Source organism: Oryctolagus cuniculus, chromosome 4 (assembly GCF_964237555.1).
Source record: "Oryctolagus cuniculus chromosome 4, mOryCun1.1, whole genome shotgun sequence".
NCBI classification, from domain to species: Eukaryota; Metazoa; Chordata; class Mammalia; order Lagomorpha; family Leporidae; genus Oryctolagus; species Oryctolagus cuniculus.
Window position 1 is genome coordinate 78,288,188 of NC_091435.1, and position 15,798 is coordinate 78,303,985.

Genomic DNA, 15,798 nt, shown 5'->3' on the forward strand with positions numbered 1-15,798 from the left:
TCCCACCAGCTCATAAGCCATATCTCAGCATGTAACTACAGCAAGAGATGGGATCTTTTTTTTTTTTAAAGATTTTATTTGTTTGCTTGAAAGACAGAGTTACAGAAAGGCAGAGACAGACAGAGAAGTCTTCCATTTGCTGTTTCACTCCCCAGATGGCCACAATGGCTGAAGCTGCACCAATCCGAAACCAGGAACCAGGAGCCAGAAGCCTCTTCCATGTCTTCCACATGGGTACAGGGGCCCAAGGACTTGGGCCATCTTCTACTGCTTTCCCAGGCCATAGCAGAGAGCTGGATCAGAAGTGGAGGAGCTGGGACTCGATCCGGCGCCCATATGGGATGCCAGCACTGCAGGCGGTGGCTTTAACCACTATGCCACAGTGCTGGCCCTGAGAGATAGAGTCTCTACAGAAATCATCAAGTTAGACTGAGGTCATTAGAGTGGACCCTAATCCAATATGACCAGTGGCGTTATAAGAAGAGGGGATTTGGACACAGACACACACACACAGAGCCAGGCACAGGCCAGCGAGAGAGGCCTGGAGCGGATGTTTCCCCACAGTGCTCAGAAAGAACCAACACCGCCAAAGCCCTGCTTTTAGACTTCTGACCTCCAGAAAAAAAATAATTTCTGTTCTTTGAACTACTTTGCTGTCACAGGGCTCCGAGTTGGAGGGCTTGATGAGAAGGCAGACAGCCAGAGAAGCTGGGAAGAAGAGCTTTGGAGAGGTGGGAGGGATGGGCCGAGAGCAGTCACCGTGTCAAATTCTGCAGAAACGCGAAGTAAGAGACTGAAAATGTCAGTCCGGAGGCCCTCCATGACCTTTTCCGAGCATCCAGCTGAGCAGAAGCAGTGGGCTGGAGGGAGCTGAGAATGGGCAGGGCAGGGGTGGGCACGTGGGTGGCAGCCCCGATGGACCCCAGCTACAAAAGACTGGTGAGGAAACCAGACCCGTTCACTGGAGCCAACTTCCCTCTGCTGTCCATCCAGAGCCACAGGCACGTAAGACAGAGTCAAGTCAGCCAGCCCCGGAGTGTTCTCTGTTGAGTAGCTAAATGAACGAAACAGAGAAAAGTCAGCACTTCTTTTTCCACTCGAAACTGGGTTGGGAAGGATTTCAGGAGGCAAAGAGTGTTTGCCGCTGTCATTTCAAGTGTTGGACTTTTTGGGTACTGTCAAGGGTTCTGTACGTGTCGCTAAGTCGCGAGAAAGTTGCTGTCTGGGGCTTCTCAGTGAGGAGCGCTCTGGTGAGTGTGGTGATAAAAAGAAGAAAGCAAGCCCACAAGGAATTTCAAGGGTCACTTACTTACATCACTAAGCAGAAAAAAAAAACACACAGTTGAATTGGAATAGAGAAGTATGAAGGCTTTTTCTTAGAAAGCTTTGAAACAACATGAGTCTAAAATTTGCTTCCTCTAGTGTTAGAGTCAGGATAGATCAGAAAAGTCAGTGTCACAGCTCTAGGTTATTGGAGATCAAATTAATCCTATCTAAAGCTGTACTAAAAGATCAAATGAAAACACAATGAAGAAACATTTAGTTGGGTAAACTGTTGGCCAGTACCAGCCAGAAACTGATAAAACTAGGTAAACCTGAAATAGAAACCTACGCAAAAGGCAAGCATAGATTATCACCCCCAACAACCATGTTCAAGCGACTTAATAATTCTATCAAGAACTTGACAGTTTTAAGGCACAGTGGAGAACAATGAAACAGCTGCTAAGTGATGTTATTTTTACAGTCTGAGAAGAGAAACCAACATGAAATCATAAAGGCAATTCAGTACTGTTAATCATTCAGTGACTTAAAAAAAGAAATAAAAGTGACAAAAAAAGTTATTCTCACTAAACAGTAAAGAAATACTGATTCAAACACCCGTGAATCAGGAAAACCAGGGAGAGATATAAAAAGACATTTTCCCAGAGAGGGTACACAGATGGAAAATACACACATGAAAAGGTGGTCGGCGTTTACTGGCCATTGTGGAAGTGAAAATTAAAACCACAGCAAAATTAAAATCATCACACACCTATTATTTTGGTTAAAATAATGATGAAAAACAGGGACAACATCAAATGCTGGCAGAATGTGAAAAAACTAGATCACACACATATTGTTTTGGGGAATGTAACGTGGTACCACCACCAAGGCAAATGACTTCTTAGAAAATCAAACGCACCCCAAACATATGACCTGAAATTGCCTTCTCAGGCACATCTCCCAGAGAAATAAAGATCTGTGTTCACACACACACACACACACACATGATCATTCATACTGGCTTTATCCATAATAGAAAAAAAATGGAAAAAATGTCCTTCAGTAAGTGGAGAGTTAAACAAATTGTAGTACATACTATCATGGAATAATATTCAGCTGGTAAAAGGCAAAGAGCTATTAGCACGCACAAAACCCTGGATGGGTCATCATGGAATCGGGGCTGGCATTCTGGCTTAGGCGATCAGCCGTGATGCTGGCATCCCCTAAGGGCACCTGTCCATATCCCGGTTGCTCTACTTCAGATCCGGCTCCCTGCTAATGGCCTGGGAAAAGCAGCAGAGACCTGTGGTGATGGAATAGTTCTATATCTTGATCAAAACAGTGATTACATGCATCTCTATATGTGATAAAACTACATACACACACATGTACACACTGAGTGGATGTGAATTATATCAGGTCCTTTTCTTGGAGCTGATACAATACAACAGTTATGCAAGATGGCATCACCACCGGGGAAGACTGGGTGAAGGATACACAAGACTTTCCTACACAGTTTTTTTCAAGTGTCTTTCATCTGTAATTATTTCAAAATAAAAATTTTTAGTAAGTACAAAAAAAAAGCCAAAATTTTCATCCACTCAATATTAAAAAAATGCCAGTTTGAACACCAGCAAGATATTTTCATTTATCAAATGAACATGTCATGCATTTCGTGGGGGTTAGTAGAGGTTACAATGGTACTGAGAGTACAGTGAGAGATACTTTTATCTACTGCTGAGTGTGGGAGTGGGAGTGGGTATAACCTTCCTGGACGCAATTCACGAATGTGTATCAAGAGTCTTAAAACTGTTGAGCCTGTGCAAGCAGGCTCCCTTTCTGGACACCACCTGTTTCTCTATGTTCTTAGTTTTTTCAGTTTCATTTTGTTCTAGGCACTGTGCTACATATTAGAAGCACACCCAAAATGAGTAAACATGATTTCTGTCTTCAGGAAGCTCAGTGTAGTGGTAACTGTCTCAAACATGGTGATTTTGTATTACAAGGAAGTGTGTAAGTTTCCCCATGAGCACAGAGCACAGAGGTAGCTGGTTTCCATTTGTCTGTGTCTGAGACACATGCCGGGGGTTGAGGCAGTTGGGCTGCTGCCAAATTATAGTAGTTAACAAGTAGTTCTGTGCTGATTCCAGTATCACTTTACAAAGGGACCCAACTCCCCACGCCTCAGCGCCTTCCACTGTGAACAGGAGGCCATCAGCACCTCCCAGTGCTGCGAGCGTGGCAAGAATTGTACAATGGATGCAAAGCCCCACCGAAACCAAATACTTCAGGACCCACATTCCTTCCTTTAAATCGTGTATTTCCTCTATTTTTAATTGTCCTAGATTTCTTTAGCTCTGCCTTTTCTGATTGAGTTCTAGCAAATGTTATCTTACCTGTCACCTAGAAGTTGCTATGCTAGATCTCCCAACTACAGATAAGAGGAGGGCAGCCAGATACATAGAATAAGAGGGAGCCAAACGACAAAGCCACCTAAAATCATTTTACGTGAAGTAGGATGCCAAAAGCATTAAAATGGAATCCTATCCTATAGTTGGTAGATTCAGGGAGTTGGTTGAGTAAACCTTGCTTTTTAGCCTTTTGGACTTTAATTATCTTATGTTTGCTTTTAACTTAAAAGACGTGTTTTTTTTTTTTTTTTTTTTTTTTTGCTTATCAGTCATCATGGGCAGCTAACAAATTTGCACTCCTCATTCTAGAAGTTACACAAATTGCTGTTTTGCTTATCATAAAAGCACTTACATATTTTGCGCTAATGATTTCACCTCTAGGGATCTGGTCAATTAAACAATAAAAATTGTAGAAACATGTTACTGAACAAAAATGTTTATTGCACAATTATTTTATTTTTTAAAAGATTTATTTATTTATTTGAAAGTCAGAATTACACGGAGAGAGAGAGAGAGAGAGAGAGAGAGAGAGAGAGAGAGAGGAAGGTCTTTCATCCGCTGGTTCACTCCCCAATTGGCCACAATGGCTGGAACTGCGCTGATCCCAAGCCAGGAGCCAGGGGCTTCTTCCGGGTCTCCCACACAGGTGCAGGAGCCCAAGGACTTGGGCCATCTTCTACTGCTTTCCCTGGCCATAGCAGAGAGCTGGATGGGAAGTAGAGCAGCTGGGACTAGAACCAGCACTTATATGGGATGCTGGCGCTGCAGGTGGCAGCTTTACCTGCTATGCCACAGCACCGGTCCCACACAATTATTTTGTATAGTAAGAATCAAGCTAAACTTTAATTTGGATGCTTAAGTAAATTTAAACATGAAATTCATAATAACTCTTTAATGATAAGAGATAATAAAAAGCTGAGGGATTATAAAGAAAATAATGCATAGGAACAAGACAGCAAGTAAATGTGGCAAAAATAAGCCTAGTGGTACCCCTAGATTAGCAAGATGGTGGGACTGGGGTTCTTTGACAGCAGTTGCTCAGTGGACAGTGAATTTAGAGTGCTCTAAGCAGAATGAAATCCAGTTGAAAAGGAATCTAGCGGCGAGGCACAGCCTCTAAACCAGGAGTAGCCACAGCAGTCCTCAGAGGACCAAGTGATACAGGCTTGTGGTTTGTGTCTGGCCCCAGAACACACGAGCGGTGGAAGCTGCGTGACCCTCAGACATGACACTCATGACACTCAGGTCCTGGTCCAGGGCGTGCTCCTGTCACCACCTTGTTGTCCCGTGTTGGGCATGTGATCTAGGATCAGCAGCATCTTGGCTTTCGAGAGACCTGAGAAAGGTGACCTTGCCCATGAGATCTCCTGACTTCTCCATCACGGCTCTGTGTCTGGAGGGGACTGGCTGGCCCAGGCCACCGGTTTTGCCTCTGACCTCTGTTGGCAAGCAGAGGCTCAGGGGAGAGTGAGATCGTGGTGAGTGAAGTGGTTTAGGAATATATTAAATCGGTGCCCGGGCTGTAATGACTCAGAGCTAGAACGGAGAGGGTGGGGTGGGACTATCTGCTTATTAATTTGTGCAATAAAGTTTTGTTTAGTATTGGGAACATGAAGATGAGTCAGATAGATGCTGCTTAGAAACCAGCAGAGGGAAGAGGCCCACCGGAGTTAACGTTTCTCAACACCCAGCAGAAACTGCGGCATGTTACAGTCTATACAAGGGCTCATCAAAAAGTTCATGGAAAATGTGTATTCTGAAAAAAAAAAAAAGATACATGAATTTCAAAACTTTTCCCCCAAATGAACACTGTTTAATTCCATTTTCTCCAAACTTTTTGAAGCCCCCTCCTACAACCCCATTTAATCCTCAGCACTGCAGGGGACAGGGGCTGTTACTACTATCCCTGGTTTTCCACACGTGAAAACCAAGCCTTGCCCTGCCACACTGCTGGGAACAGGACCAGGATTCCAAACGCCAATGCGACTGCAGGCTCAAGCCCTGCACACACACACTCCCTATGGTGGGAGATCAGGGAGGGAAAGATCATTTCTAGCAGCAAGAAAGATGCATGGATGGAAAGATTTGTGCTTGCAGAGAGCTGTATTGGGTCAGGCTCTAAAACAAATCCAGGCAACCAACTAAACAATACAGGCGAGAGCCAGGGAGCCCATCTGGGGCAGAGAAAACTAAACTCTGCTGGACTAAACATTGCTGCTGGACAGAGCATAGTCAAAAATGGCACACTCATAATTAGTTGGGTTTCCAGCTCTTCTGGGTGTTTGGTAACAGGGAGCCCACTTTCCCACATAGGAACACCTGGCAAATTTGGCAGAGACCACCCAACTTCAAGTGGGGTAGCAGCTCTCCTCTTCCCATGGGGCCTACTACACTGATTTATAGGACCTACTCGAACCCTGCAGCCATTGGAGCCTGAGAGCCTTGATCTACAAAGCAAGGCAGCCGTAGCTGGGAAGGAGCAATCAACAGAGCAGGCAGGTGGAGCTGCACATCAGAAGCAAATGTGGCCTGGAAGTCTGGACCCTGCCCATCCACCTCTGCCCAGGGGTTCAAAGGAAGGGGCCAGGGAGACAGGCAGGAGCTCGGGAGCAAAGGAGAAGGTGAAAACTGGATGGAAATGGAGAGTTTAGATAGCAAGAAGGAGAAACGGTCATGTGTCCTTCCAGGAGCTTACCCAAGATTCTGCTTCCAGAAGAATTCTCTGGCTTGTTAAGAGTTAGTGGATGCTGGGGGTTGGGGTGGGGTGGTGGGGTGGCATCTATTGGAAGGTTGAATAGTCCCAAACTTTCAGAAAGTTAAAGGTCAAGTGGGCGAGTGATGGTCTATCAAGTCATGGCTCAGAGCAGGATGGAACAAGTGGTTACGGTGATGCCCAGGGACAGGGCTGTCTACTTTCTCTGGGTGTCGTCCATGGATCCTCATAGCAACCGCACAGGTTAGGTATTGTTCTCTCTGTTGAAAAAATCAAGACACTGAGGTTCAGAAAGGGTTAGTAACTCACTCAAGTTTGCACGGTCAGAGTGGACAGACTCAGAAAATGCCAAACTATTCAACATTCAGCCCTAAAAGAGTACTCTGACTTCTGTCTGACAATCTAATCACAGTATTATCATCTAAAATTTAAAACGGATTCAACTCTGTATCCTGCTAACAACCCGATATCACTAGCTGTGTGACTCTGGGCAAGTGGCCTAACCTCTCTGAAACTCAATTTCCTCCATCTGTAAAAGTTTTTAGATTATTGTGAAGATTAAATAAACAAAGGCCTTCGAAGTCCTGAGAATGCCTTAGAGTGTTAGTAGACTGCCTAGCTGATAGCAATCAGTTAACAGTTATTAGCCGTCATAAATGGGGATTTATTGAACCCCTATTCTGCATCTGTTACTACGCTAAGGACCAGAAATGCGATGAGGAGACTGTGGAACAGAAGAATAAGCTATGTGATTTTGGAGTGGGGAAGACAGAGACCCGGTGAACAGAAGAGGGAAGAGTGGTGGGAGTGGTCTGCATTGCACAGGACGGTGGCGGGACAGGCCTTCCGGGCAGAGGGAACAGCTTGGGAAGACATAAGGGGTCTGGAGGCAGGGGAGCAGGGAAGTGCAGACAGTTCACGTGTGACCTCGGTATAAGTTGCGTGAGCTGGGAGATTGAAAAAGAAGAGGAAAATTGGATTCAGGTTGAAAAGGGCCTTGTGAGCCTTGCTAAGTGTGACCACTAGTTCATGAGGAAAGAGCGGTGGATCTTTAAATTATCAGGCTGTTCGCAGCGCAAGACAAAGAGAGGCAGCACGTAGGATGCTTTCATAACAGTGCAGACACGAGGTGACCACGCCACCCCAACCCCAGCCGCCCATGCCTGGGAAGTGCCTGGTAAGGGAGAAAGGGGAGCGACAGCGACATCAACACAAATCGGTGACATCCCAGGTATGAAAATGGCCTGGGCCTTTCGTCCTGACCACAGTCATCCCGAGGGACCAAAACAACAACACAGAAAACCTCTTGTAAAAATAATCTCTCTTGTTTGTATGCAAATAGGCCATGCACAGTGAATATGCAACTCATACCAACCTCTTATATTGTCCAGATGCAATACTTTGTCTCCAGCCCATGATACAGAGGGAACAACCTGGTTTATAAATGGCTGTTCTTCAGAACGCCAGCTCGCACGAAAACTATAGCCCACCAGTGCAATGTCAGCAAAACTCAAATTAAGGCACTTTTGAAAAGAAGCCATCTCTAACAGACCTCATTGAAGGGTAGCAGGAGAGAAACCTTGTTGTTCCAGAAAATTTATTTCAAGTTGCAATGCCTTGGTTTGCTGGTGGAAATTTAGAATCTTTCAGATAAAGATGTGTGAAGGAAATAGTAGGAAGTTGCAAAAATGACGCCTCTGGTTCTGCACCAGCAACTGGAGCCCTCAATCCAGCTGGCTAAATGACCATTTCAAGGGTTCACAGAAGTCTTAGGAGCAATGCTCTTGGTTGCAAAGATGTCACAGGGAGTCTTTGAGAGTACAATGACTTTTCTCACACCGTGTTGGGGAATGGAAGCTTTAAAAAAGTTCAACATTTATTAGTTAACAGGCTTAGTTATATGGGCTGTGTTCTATATGCCACGATCTATTTTATTTTACTTTGCAGTGCACATCTTATTTATACTCTTACATAAATATTTTGCATAAAAAGGTGCTTTCACAGATCACCGAGCTTCCCTAAATCTGAACTATGCTACCGTTTGTTAAAATGTGTTAGTTTTGTTATGTATGACCTCCCTTCCTCTGCACGAATAGGGAAAAAAGAAACATAAAAACTCTTCAAGCAACTTGTAAATATAGAATAGTGCCTCATTTTATTTCTTCTAACTGAGGTTATAAAGGAAATGGCAAATGCTTGGTGGAAGAAATGACAGTTTCTCAGAATACGTGTGCCCTCATGCAAATGGTCCGCTTGGGATTCAGTCTCGGTCTTCGGAATTTATGTTTCACATTCCCAGGTACCACTAAAGAGTGAAAGGATAACACGCTTGGAATCTGATACTTATTTTGAGGTCTGAAAAGGGACATCATGGGTGCTGGTAATTGATTAGCATCCCTTTTTAAACATGTAGTTCTATGTACTTCATGTGTCTTGGAAAGAGTTTTATTCTTTGTTAAATAGTAGGTCGTCTTGTGTTCAAACCATCGGAAGAAGTCCTGGTATGGTAAGACTGTATTGTAAACCCCACCGAATGGCTAGCGTGTAGAATTATTAAATTGGAGGGAGAGCTAAAGGTTGTTTAGCCTACCCATCACCCAGGAGGTTCTCTGTTGTGCTGTTCACGAATGAGAACGCAGATGCCGTGACCATTTAAAATATGAAGTCTTTTATCTCCTGGAGAGGCTTAACCCTGAGACACAGGGCCTGGGGAGGTTTTTCTTTTCTTTCTTTCTTTCCTTTCCTTTTTTTTTTTTTTTTAAAGACTTATTTATTTATCTAAAAGGCAGAGTTACAGAGAGACAGAGAAAGATAGAAAGGTCTTCCATCCACTGGTTCACCACCAGCCCCTGCAGCCTGTCCAGTAGTGACGGCCCTCATGCCACGCTCCTCCAAGAGACTCCTGACTTTGATGCCTACCCTTTTGACAACGTTTCCCCTCCATCTACTTGTTAATATGAGTGACTACAGTCTGTAATCCAAATAAGTGGATTTGCTGCTGCAGTTCAGGTATGTTTTACTAAAACACCATTTCAATTTTGAAAGAGCAGGCAGAGTATTTTGCTATGCGCTTGATAGAATCCTGTAAATCCTGCCTTGAGAACATCAAGGCAGACATGTCTCTGGGTCTGGTTTCCACTTACAGATTTGATCAAACACAAGAAACAATATATGGGCCGGTGTTGTGGCACAATGGGTTAAAGCCCTGACCTGAAGCGCTGGCATCGCATATGGGCGCCGGTTCTAGTCCTGGCTGCTCCTCTTTCAATCCAGCTCTCTGCTATGGCCTGGGAAAGCAGTAGAAGATGGCCCAAGTCCTTGGGCCCCTGCACCTATGTGGGAGACCTGGAAGAAGCTCCTGGCTCCTGGCTTCAGATCAGTGTAGCTCTGGCTGTTGCAGCCATCTGGGAAGTGAACCAGTGGATGGAAGACTTCTCTCTGTCTGTATGTCTCTCTGTAACTCCGTCTTTCAAATAAATAAAATAAATCTAAATATATATATATATATATCACCCCTTTCTAAGTACGCCTGAGTGATGAGTGCGAATTTGCATCATGAGAAAGTGAATAAAAGAAGATACCACAAGGTAGCTGGGAGACAGAAAGAGCCAGCCTGGGGAGAGAGTAGGGTGTGGAGATTGTGAGAATGAGGGTCCCTCTGACCTCAGTGACGCAGCAGCATGCAACATGAATACTGCAGCTAGAACATGTGGATTGCATCAAGAAAAGGCTCCATCTCCTATGTTCAACTTCATAAAATTTGCTTTTAAGATTATAGCCCCCAGCAAAGAGCGAGAAACCCAATACATTTCTAAGAATGTTCCCCCAGAAACCTGGAACTGAAAAGTTTTTTTACAACTTGAGTTGGGCCTAAGAATGCAACTGGGGGGAAGGATCCCATCATGTACCTAAGGAATTGCTGTAAAAATCTATGGTTCTGCACCAAAAAGATGCAGAAAATGTCAAAACAGAGAGCAGAAATACGAAACTGGAGTTTGTTCTCAGTACCACCGTAGGTGTGGCATTTGATTACAAGTGTGCACCAGGGGGAAGTGAATCTTGGGACTGTGAAATTCAGAATGATTTTCTTTCCCACAGTTTAGAAGCCCTCTAAAATGTCACATCATTAATTTAGTCGCTTTGCCAGGAATCAGGGCATGTGGTTAGTATCTGTGTATTTGTTTTTTTTTTTTGTTAATGAACTTTATTTTTAGAACAGTCTTAGATTTCCAAAAAACTTGGGCAGATGCTACAGAGAAGTCCCATCTACTCTCTACTCAGCAGTTCCCCCTGTTATAACCATCTTGCATTGGTGGGCTCTATGTGTTACAATTAATGAATTACTATTGATATATTTTTACAAAATCCTATACTTTATATTGAGATCTCTCTGTGTTGTACAGTTCTGTGAGTTTTGTCAAATGTCTGATGTCACGTGTCCACCCTAAGAGCAGCACACAGGATAATTTCACAACCTGAGAATCTCTCAAGGTCCACCTCTACACACCTGTCACCTCCCTCAGTACCGGGGCAACCACTGATCGTTTTACTGTGTGCACCGTTCTGCCTTTTCCAGAAGGCCATGTCATTGAAATCATACCGTATGTAGTCTTTCCACATTGGCTTCTCGGCACAATGTGCCTCTTGGTTTCCTCCATGTCTTTTTACGCTTTCCTTTCCTCACTGAATGTCATTCTGTTGTGTGGATGCACCACGACATGCCTGCCTGTTCACTCCTTGAAGAGCATCTTTGTTGCTCCAAGTTTTTGGTGATTATAAATATGGCTGCCGGGGCTGGTGTTCTGCCTGTGATGCCAGCGTCCCTTATCAGAGTGCAGGTTTCCGTCCCAGCTACTTCCCATCCAGCTCCCCGCTAAAGTGCTTGTGAAAGCAGCGGAAGATGACCTCATACTTGGACTCCTTGTCACACTTGGGAGACATGGATAGAGTTCCTGGCTCCTGGATTCAGCCTGGCCCAGACCTGGCTATTGTGGCCATTTGGGGAATGAACCAGAGGATGATAGAACATCTCTCTCTCTCTCTCTCTCTCTCTCTCGCTTGCTCTCTCTCACTCTGTCTTTCAAACAAATAACAAACCTTTTTTTTAAAAAAATGTATAACTATTATAAATATATACAGTTTTATTGAGTTTTCAACCAAATTGGATAAATATACACAGAAGCATGGTTGTCAGATTCTAAAGTAAGAGTGTGTTTAGTTTTGCAAGAAACTGCTAACCTCTCCTCCCAACTGGTTTTATCATTTTATTTTGCATTCTTACCAGCAAAGAATGAGAACTGCTGGTGCCCCACATGTGGTATAGGTTTTTGGGTTTTAACCATTCCAAGGGATGTGTCGTGGTATCTCATTGTTGTTTTAGTTTACCATTCTCTGATGACAAATGAGGCTGATCATTTTTTCATGTCATTTGCCACCTGTTCCCCTATGGTGAGCTATATGTTCGGATCTTTTACCCCCTTTTAAAATCAGGTGTGTGTTTTCTTTGAGTTTTGAGTTCTTTGTATATTTTGGATACCAGTCCTTGTTTTTTTTTTTTATTAATTTTTAAAAGATGTGTTTATTAATTTGAAAGGCAGAGTTACAGAGAGGGAGACATAGAGGCAGAGAGAGAAGTCTCCCATCCACTGGTTCACTTCCCAAATGGACGGAATGGCCAGGGCTGGGCCAGGCTGAGGCCAGGAGCCAGGAGCTTCATCCAGGTCTCCCACGTGGGTGCAGGGGCCCAAGGACTTGCTCCATCTTCCGCTGCTTTCCCAGGAGCATTAGCAGGGAGCTGGATTGAAAGTGGAGCAGCTGGGACTTAGACCAGATTCTATAAGGGATGCCGGTACTGCACACGGTGGCTTAACCCGTTATACAACAATGCAGGCCCCGCTTCGTATGTTTTACAAATGTCTTCTTCGCAGTCTGCACTTTGTCTTTTTATTCTTTTTACCAGTGAGCGTGTGCTTATGCTTTAAGGAGGAAGCGGTCTCAAAATACGCTACGGCTACCTCAATGGTGGTGGAAGAAATTCATTGCAACTGTAGGATGCTCTTTCTCAGGTGGTCAGGGAACTATGCACCCCTCAGGGCTCTGCTCAAAGGGGAGAGTCAGGCCCTGGGGACTGTGGCTGCAGACCCTGCTTCATTAGAAGTTGTGCAATGGGCCTTAGAATAAGAGGATGGCCCTGCCCTGAGCTGTGTCACACTCCTGAACTCAGAACAATCCTGCAGCTCAGTTTACACTCACATCCCGGTTCCCCTTGCATGGATTATACTGTCTCAGGTCTGCATTTCTGGCCATGCAGCCCAGCATGTAAGAGAGCCCGCTTTCCTCATTTCCTTTGCGTTCATCCTAACCCTTACATGGAGCCTCCATTCCATTTTGGTCATGCAGGGATCCCCTTCCTGTCCTGCAGCCCAGCCAGATATCAAGACGTCCACCTGGTGCCTGGTCAATGAGGAAAGGGCCCCAAGTGCCTAGCCTGTCCTGGTTACCTGTGGCCCCCTCACTCTCTGATGCCGGGTGGTCTGGGAAGTGTGGCAGCTCCCTGTCCCCGGCCACAGTGGGGAATGAGAATGTCCATGGGTCCAGGCCCCTGAGCTGCAGGCACTGGCTCTCTAGGCCTGAGCCGTCATTCCTGAGATTGTCTTCTTGCTGGGAGCAGGGAGGGAGGGGTGCCTGAGTGCTCCCTGCTCAGAGGAGCCAGATGCCTCTCTCCTGCCTCCCTTCTTACCTCACAAGCACTCTATGGCTTGCTCGCTCACTGCTCGCTCGCTCTCCCTTCACCTTCTAGGCCACCTGCACCCTTTCCTCCATGGGCTCACACAGAAGTCTAGAAAACTCTGACTTTGGATGTTCTCCCTGTCTGTATCAAGAAAGGTCATTAAAAAAAAAAGAACACTAAATAGCATCTCAATAAAAAATGCTGCTGTACTTATCCGTGGAAACTATATTAGCCTCTATTAGAATCACCCAACACTACTGCCTAGAACTCTTTCAGACTGCGTCTCGGCCATTGGTCATGGAGACCATTTGTAGAGAGCAAAGAACACATAGCTGAAAGTGGAGCATCCAGTATTTGGATGTTTGCCTGTGCTTGCAGGTCTCTGGCTTTGCCATCCAGAATGGATCCCGACCACGCAGTCCCCAGGGGCACAATCTCTCAGGCAAAGGCCGGCGAGGGCATCCAGAAAGTACCTGCACCTCACCCCCACCCCTCACCCCCGCAACAGCCATCTGTAGCCGCCACTCTCCCTCCTGCTGCTTTTCCTTGCAGCCTTGGCCTGCTCAGATCAGAGAACATCCGGGAATGAGGCCCTGGAGGAAGCAGCCCCCCCCCCCCCCCCCCGCGCAAATCAGCTTTCTGAGGTTACCAGCAACTTCCTCCTCGCCAAGCACGAGGAACTGCTCTTTTTCGTTGTGCGCAGCCTCCTGCCAGCATTTCACCCCGCGCTCGCCATCGCTGCGCAGCGTCTCCACCCTTGGCTTGATGACATACCTGGAAGTCTGAGGACTCTGGATTGGCTGGGCACTGGCCCCAAATCCTGACACAGGAACCAGAAGGGGGAAGGGGGCAGCGATCTGACGTGACATGCCAAAACAAAGTGGTGGTCAGTCAGCCTCTTGCATCTCTTTAAAGGCTAGTCTGAGCGCTGACTCATGAGCGGAAGTGATGTCACCGCCGCCGGTTCTGCTCTGCTTGCACCGCGAGCCCTCTCTGCTCCCGAGTTATGTTGACCGGCTCAGGGAGAAGGTGCTGGCGGGAGAACTGATTGGGAGGCCTAGAGGAAGAGCTGATGGCACTGATAATATTTAGCTGAGAGGAGAGACCGTAGGGAAATTTATAATATCTGCTTTCAGCTACTTGGAGGGTCTTATAGAAAAGGGTAAAAGAATATATTCCTGCAATTCAAGAAAGCAGGACCGGATCAGCTAGCTAGTACTTATGGAGCTGGGGAGTCAGGGATTAATAGATTTGATGAGATGATTATTTTCAGAGACATTTTTTCTAACTCTGATCAGGCAGTGAGTTTCCTAATAGGACAACTGAGAAAGCAGCGTTAAGACATGAATCTCACAGAGATGACATCAAGGGGGTCCTTGCTAGAGTGAGAGGCCAGCATGGTGATGTGTGAGGCCCCTTATGCCTCACAACTCGCAGTCATGGACTAAGAGAATTCCATGACACTGAGTCACTCCTGGTCTCTGCTGCCGCCCCCCACCCCCACCTTACCATACTTTTGTGGTACAGCACCAAACCAAGATGCTCTAGGCAGAGCTGAAATGAGGAGATAAGAGAAAGGGATATGGGAAAAGGAACACAATAAATCAATCTTTTTCAATAAAATTATCCTATTCCATGCCTGCCAGGATCTGTGCCAGGAATATATATATATATATATATATATATATATATATATATATATATCACCCTATTTAATCTTCATGACAAGCCTATGCGCTATTCAGTGTGGTGCTAGTTTTGTAAGGAAACCGAAGCTCAAATAGATGAAGCAACTTCCCCAAGAACGCACATGTAGTAGTGGAGCAGTGGTTTGAATACAGGTCTTTGATTCCACAGCCCTATGTGATGTGTTATTTTTACTCATCCTTTATTTATGGCAAATGATACTGCTTTCTTAAGTTTTTAGTATTGACACAAAGATTCCTTTTTAAAGAAATTTACTTAAACAAAGTAAGGGAAAAATCTTATATGAATAATAGCAAGAGAAAACTCCTATATAAATAATAGTACAGTCCTTACATGGATATGAAGGGGTCCTAATGGCTAGAATGAAGTTTGGGAAATATTATTCTGAATATTTTAATAGCAGGACTTTCAATTTAGCCTAGCTTATATTTTGACTGCTGAGTACAAGGAAAAGAAGGAATCTTGAAAATTCAGTGAAATATAAATTCATTTCCTGTACTCTACTGGGTAGGTAGTTTCATATTAACAAATACAAAAATGTAGTAGACCACTCAAACAAATATGGTGGGTTACAACTTATCATGTCTACTTTTTCCTTTAAAAATAAAAAGGATTGATTTATTTATTTGAAAAGCAGAGTTAGAGAGAGGCAGAGAGAGAGAGAGAGGTCTTCCATCCACTGGTTCACTCCCAAATGGCTGCAACAGCCAGAGATGGACTGATCCAAAGCCAGGAACCAGGAGCTTCTTCCGGGTCCCCCACAAGGGTGCAAACACCCCAAGCGCTTGCGCCATCTTCTACTGCTTTCCCAGGCCATAGCAGAGGGCTGGCTCAGAAGAGGAGCAGGGGCCGGCGCTGTGGCATAGCAGATGAGGACGCCTCCTGCAGTGCCGGCATCCCATATGGGCGTTGGTTCAAGTCCTGGCTGCTCCACTTTCCATCCAGATCTCTGCTGTGGCCTGGGAAAGCAGTGG

At 45.2% G+C, this 15,798-nt stretch overlaps 1 long non-coding RNA gene across 1 annotated transcript; it reads right to left on the minus strand.

The window, feature by feature from the left end:
- Positions 1–4,446: 4,446 nt before the first annotated feature.
- LOC103350539 (uncharacterized) lies at positions 4,447–14,044 on the minus strand. The gene is made up of 3 exons (XR_518504.4): positions 13,892–14,044; positions 6,370–6,647; positions 4,447–5,430 (listed from the first exon to the last, which is right to left on the minus strand). It is a non-coding gene; the product is annotated as an uncharacterized lncRNA (long non-coding RNA).
- Between the last annotated feature and the right edge of the window lie 1,754 nt (positions 14,045–15,798).